Source organism: Lipotes vexillifer, unplaced genomic scaffold, assembly GCF_000442215.2.
Source record: "Lipotes vexillifer unplaced genomic scaffold, Lipotes_vexillifer_v1.1 scaffold924, whole genome shotgun sequence".
NCBI lineage: Eukaryota > Metazoa > Chordata > Mammalia > Artiodactyla > Lipotidae > Lipotes > Lipotes vexillifer.
Window position 1 is genome coordinate 683,879 of NW_006771816.1, and position 6,058 is coordinate 689,936.

Here is a 6,058-nt window from a genome sequence, read left to right on the forward strand (position 1 = left end):
AAAAAAAAAAAAAAAAAAAAAAAGTGGCCATGGTGGCAAAAGGAGACTTTGAATAGTCTCAACATATTGACAGTCCCCTCCTCAATGCTGACTTGGCTGTCATCACTACTGAGTGCCTACTTTTCTAGCTATAGCAACCCTCCCTGAGTCCCTGATAAGCTCCCATACCCTGAGAAGACCAGATAGCCATTGGCAGCAAGTTGATTATTTTGGAACCCTTTTCCATAGTGGATTTTTCCTTATTGGAATAAACACTTATTCTGGATTTGGATTTGACTTCTCTGCTTGCCATGCTTTGCCAAGAACACCATCTGTTGACTTACTGAATGTCTAATCATCATCAGGTTAAACCAAACAATATTACTTCTAAGAAATCTCAATTTGCAGTGAAAGAAGTCAGGCAGTTGGTTGACATGGGATTCACTAGTCTTGTGCCCCCAAAACAACTGGCCTTACAGGATATTGGAATGGCTTTTCAAGACTCAGTAACAATGTCAACTGCAAGACAATACTTTGTGAGATTCAATGCTATCTTATAATATACCACCTTTTTTTTTGATGCTGTCCTCTTAGCCAGAATGTAAGATCCATGATCCAAGGGATGGAAATGGGAATGGTTCATTTAATCTAAGAATCTGATCGAAACAATGTCTATTTACATTGAAGATACTCCTAAACTTTAAAAGGTATATATTGAGATTATTGCATCTAATTTCATCTTTGTGATTAGGAAAATTTGTTCTCAAAAATATGATTACAATGTGTTTAAGTTGTGTTTAAATTATTTGTATACATATTCTACCTTATTAAACTCAGACATACAAACCTTTAAACATAAGGTTTACATAAGAGTGGAATTATTCTATTTACCAAGTAGTCACAAAATATCTGCTCTATAGTAGGTTTTCAATAAATACTTGTGTAATTACTTTTAAATATAAACACATTCAGTGAATTTTCAACATTTTCCACAATAAAACTTTGGTCTGTATATAACTTACTAAGAACATATTTAGTATGTTAAAATATTGTTACTCAATAGTTCCTGCCTTATTCCTTTTTTGGAAGTGATTTTTTTTAATCATTTCTACAACTAACAGTCTCTAATATTAACCAAAAATTATATTGCTATAAGCAATCAACTATTTCAGCTCACAGTCTATGGAAATAAACTATATCTGATAAATATTTATTATTGCTAGTCATGACATCTTTCTAAATCAAAACAAGTTAGCTCTAATAAGGAAAAATATGGCAGAATTTTATTGAAATGGAAAGAAATGCTATTCTATAACAATGTATTTTATTGCTGTTCTCATAGACAGTAACTTAAATGTGTCTGCCTTCCTTAGAACTACAGAAAAGTCTCTACCTTACTCCTGGGTTTTATTTTCAAGGGTTTGAACCTGTGAAGTAAACAAGGCTTTTTCTTTTTGTTGCAGACATTTTTAATCCAATTCCTATGATAGTGAAACTGCAGGAATCTCAAACAGACATGGGCTTACTTTTTTTTTTTTAATGGGATCTGATCCCATGAGATGAGATTTTTGATTTCCCACCTAACTACCAGAGAGAAAAAGGAAAACAAGAAAAAGTAGAACTAAACTCTGCATGTAAATTTACACCAACTCTTCAGAGATCTACTAATTTCATGCAACAAAAATAACAGCTATGATTTAAGTCAGTTCTTACCAAATATGGAAATACATATTAAAATATTTGTCTTGAGGCTCAAACACCCATTTTTAAAATGGTTCATAAAACTCCAAGTCACTGGAGTTTTGTTACAGAAGTAACAAAAGCAAAAGCCCTGAAAGAGTTGTTAAATTACTTAATAAAATATACCCTGATTTTATGTATTAGAGTAAAAAAGAAAAGACATAATATAAAATTATTAGATATATCTTAAACAACTATAGCTCTTTGATACAGTGTATCAGTCATAATTAAGCAAAAATTCTATTATACTTCCATCATACAATAAAAACCCCTCAAACTGAAGGAAAGTCAGCCATCATAAATTCACTTTCTTAATTCCAATCCACATTGTTTTGTGATTCAAACATTCTGGTATCTTCAGAATTAGTTACTCTAATGATGTAAATTAAACATGTATATGATGCAACTCTACAATTCACAGGTGTTTGTCTCTATTACTAGACAAGGATCATGTTTATTTCATTCAGTATGTTCACTTGCTCAGTCAAAGCACTAGGAAGCCCTAATGCAGATACCTTCCTCAAAGTCTAGGTGAGAAACAGTGGTGTTAATTACTAAGAATAACATAAGAAAAAAATGAAGTTTGTCTGCAATAAAGTTGCAAGTCACATGCTGTGGGAACTAATCATTTTATTCTAATTTGAGTATTAAGGAAAGTTCCAAACAGGTGGCAATGTTTAAACTTAATTTTTAAGGCTGTTATACATTGCTGTATGTCCCAGAATGTCTGAAAAGTGCCCTGCATGTGACAGTTACTCAACAAATAGTTACTGAATACATGTTTTAGAAAAACATATTTGTTGGAAAAAAGAAATTTGGAGTACATAAATAATGAACTTTCACAAACAAAATCAGTCTGACATAGCTGCTAACAGTCTTGGTTAACATGTGATGGTAACTGACCCATAATATGATGATCATGCTATGCAGTGGTTGAGGACCATTGCTCAAATGGAACAGAAGCTGACCTCAAGGGCCATATCACTCCATGGTGCAGCAATTTTTACCTTAATGCAGTGAATATAACTCTCAAAATTTAATATCTCCCAATCTAATTCCATCACAAATCTTTACAAGGTATGTTTATATCTGATCAATGGGCCAGGAAATCTTGCTGTTATATGTTAAACAAATTAAAACAAGTCAAAGTAATCTACTCTGGCTATCATCATACAGCTTTAGCAGCTATTGTAGTCTGGTAACAGATGGTCTTCATTACAAAGACAGGGCCTTTAAACGAAGATTTCTGTAAAAGCAGGATTTAAGAATTTGGTGTTAGAGAAGCAAGAACTACAATCCTGCAGCCTGTGGAACAAAAACCACATTCACAGAAAGACAGAAAGATGAAAAGGCAGAGGGTTGTGTACCAGATGAAGGGACAAGGTAAAACCCCAGAAAAACAACTAAATGAAGTGGAGATAGGCAAGTTTCCAGAAAAAGAATTCAGAATAATGATAGTGAAGATGATCAAGGACCTCAGAAAAACAATGGAGGTAAAGATCGAGAAGATTCAAGAAATGTTTAACAAAGACCTAGAAGAATTAAAGAACAAACAGAGATGAACAGTACAATAACTGAAATGAAAACTACACTAGAAGGAAACAACAGCAGAATAACTTATGCAGAAGAACGGATAAGTGACCTGGAAGACAGAATGGTGGGATTCACTGCTGTGGAACAGAATAAAGAACAAAGAATGAAAAAAAATGAAGACAGCCTAAGAGACCTCTGGAACAACATTAAATGCAACAACATTCGCATTATAGGGTCCCAGAAGGAGAAGAGAGAGAGAAAATATTTGAAGAGATTAGAGTCGAAAACTTCCCTAACATGGGAAAGGAAACAGCCACCCAAGTCCAGGAAGAGCAGCGAGTCCCATACAGCAAAAACCCAAGAAGAAACATGCAGAGACACACAGTAATCAAATTGGCAAAAATTAAACACAAAGAAAACTTATGGAAAGCAGCAAGGGAAAAATGACAACAGATAAGGGAACTCCCATAAGGTTAACAGCTGATTTCTCAGCAGAAACTCTACAAGCCAGAAGGGAGTGGCACGATATACTTAAAGTGATGAAAGGGAAGAAACTACAACCAACATTACTCTGCCCAGCAAGGATCTCATTCAGATTCGATGAAGAAATCAAAAGCTTTACAGACAAGCAAATGCTAAGAGAATTCAGCACCACTAAACCAGCTATACAACAAATGCTAAAAGGAACTTCTCTAAGTGGGAAACACAAGAGAAGAAAAGTATCTACAAAAACAAAGCCAAAACAATTAAGCACATGGTCATAGGTACATACATATCAATAATTACATTAAACATGAATGGATTAAATGCTCCAACCAAAAGAAACACGCTTGCTGAATGGATACAAAAACAAGATCCATATATATGCTGCCTACAAGAGACCCACTTCAGACCTAGGGACACATATAGACTGAAAGTGAGAGGATGGAAAAAGATATTCCATGCAAATGGAAACCAAAAGAAAGCTGGAGTAGCAATTCTCATATCAGAAAAAATAGACTTTAAAATGAAGAATATTACAAGAGACAAAGAAGGACACTACATAATGATCAAGGGATCAATCCAAGAAGAAGATATAACAATTATAAATATATATGCACCCAACATAGGAGCACCTCAGTACATAAGGTAACTGCTAACAGCTCTAAAAGAGGAAATCAACAGTAACACAATAATAGTGGGGGACTTTAACACCACACTTACACCAATGGACAGATCATCCAAAATGAAAATAAATAAGGAAACAGAAGCTTTAAATGACACAATAGACCAGAGAGATTTAATTGATATTTATAGGACATTCCATCCAAAAACAGCAGATTACACTTTCTTCTAAAGTGCGCACAGAACATTCTCCAGGATAGATCACATCTTGGGTCACAAATCAAGCCTCAGTAAATTTAAGAAAATTGAAATCATATCAAGCATCTTTTCTGACCACAATGCTATGAGATTAGAAATCAATTGCATGGAAAAAATGTAAAAAATACAAACACATGGAGGCTAAACAAATTACTAAATAACCAAGATATCACTGAAGAAATCAAAGAGGAATTCAAAAAATACCTAGAGACAAATGACAATGAAAACATGATGATCCAAAACCTATGGGATGCAGAAAAAGCAGTTCAAAGAGGGAATTTTATAGCTATACAAGCCTACCTCAAGAAACAAGAAAAATCTCAAGTAAACAATCTAACCTTATACATAAAGGAACTAGAGAAAGAAGAACAAACAAAACACAGTTAGCAGAAAGGAAAGAAATCATAAAGATCAGAGCAGAAATAAATGAAATAGAAACAAGGAAAACAATAGCAAAGATCAATAAAAATAAAAGCTGGTTATTTGAGAAAATAAACAATATTGATAAACCATTAGCCAGACTCTTCAAGAAACAAAGGGAGAGAACTCAAATCAATAAATTTAGAAATGAAAAGGGAAAAGTTACAACAGACACCACAGAAATACAAAGCATCTTAAGAGACTACTACAAGCAACTCTATGCCAATAAAATGGACAACCTGGAAGAAATTGATAAATTCTTAGAAAGTTATAACCTTCCAAGACTGAACCAGGAAGAAATGGATAAATTCTTAGAAAGCTATTACCTTCCAAGACTGAACCAGGAAGAAATAGAAAATATGAACAGACCAATCACAAGGAATGAAATTGAAACTGATTAAAAATCTTCCAAAGAACAAAAGTCCAGGACCAGATGGCTTCACAGGTGAATTCTATCAAACATTTAGAGAAGAGCTAAGACCCATCCTTCTCAAACTCTTCCAAAAAACTCCAGAGAAAGGAACACTCTCAAACTCATTCTATGAGGCCACCATCACCCTGATACCAAACCAGACAAAGATATTACAAAAAAAGAAAATTACAGACCAATATCACAGATGAACATAGATGCAAAAATCCTCAACAAAATACTAGAAAACAGAATCCAACAACACATTAAAAGGATCATACACCATGATCAAGTGGGATTTATCGCAGGGATGCAAGGATTCTTCAATATACGCATATCAATGTGATACATCATATTAACAAATTGAAGAAAACCATATGACCATCTCAATAGATGCAGAAAAAATTCAACACCCATTTATGATAAAAACTCTCCAGAAGGTGGGCATAGAGAGAAACTACCTCAACATAATAAAGGCCATATACGACAAACCCACAGCAAACATCATTCTCAATGGTGAAAAACTGAAAGCATTTCCTCTAAGATCAGGAACGGGACAAGGATGTCCACTCTCAACACTATTATTCAACTTAGTTTTGGAAATCCTAGCCACAG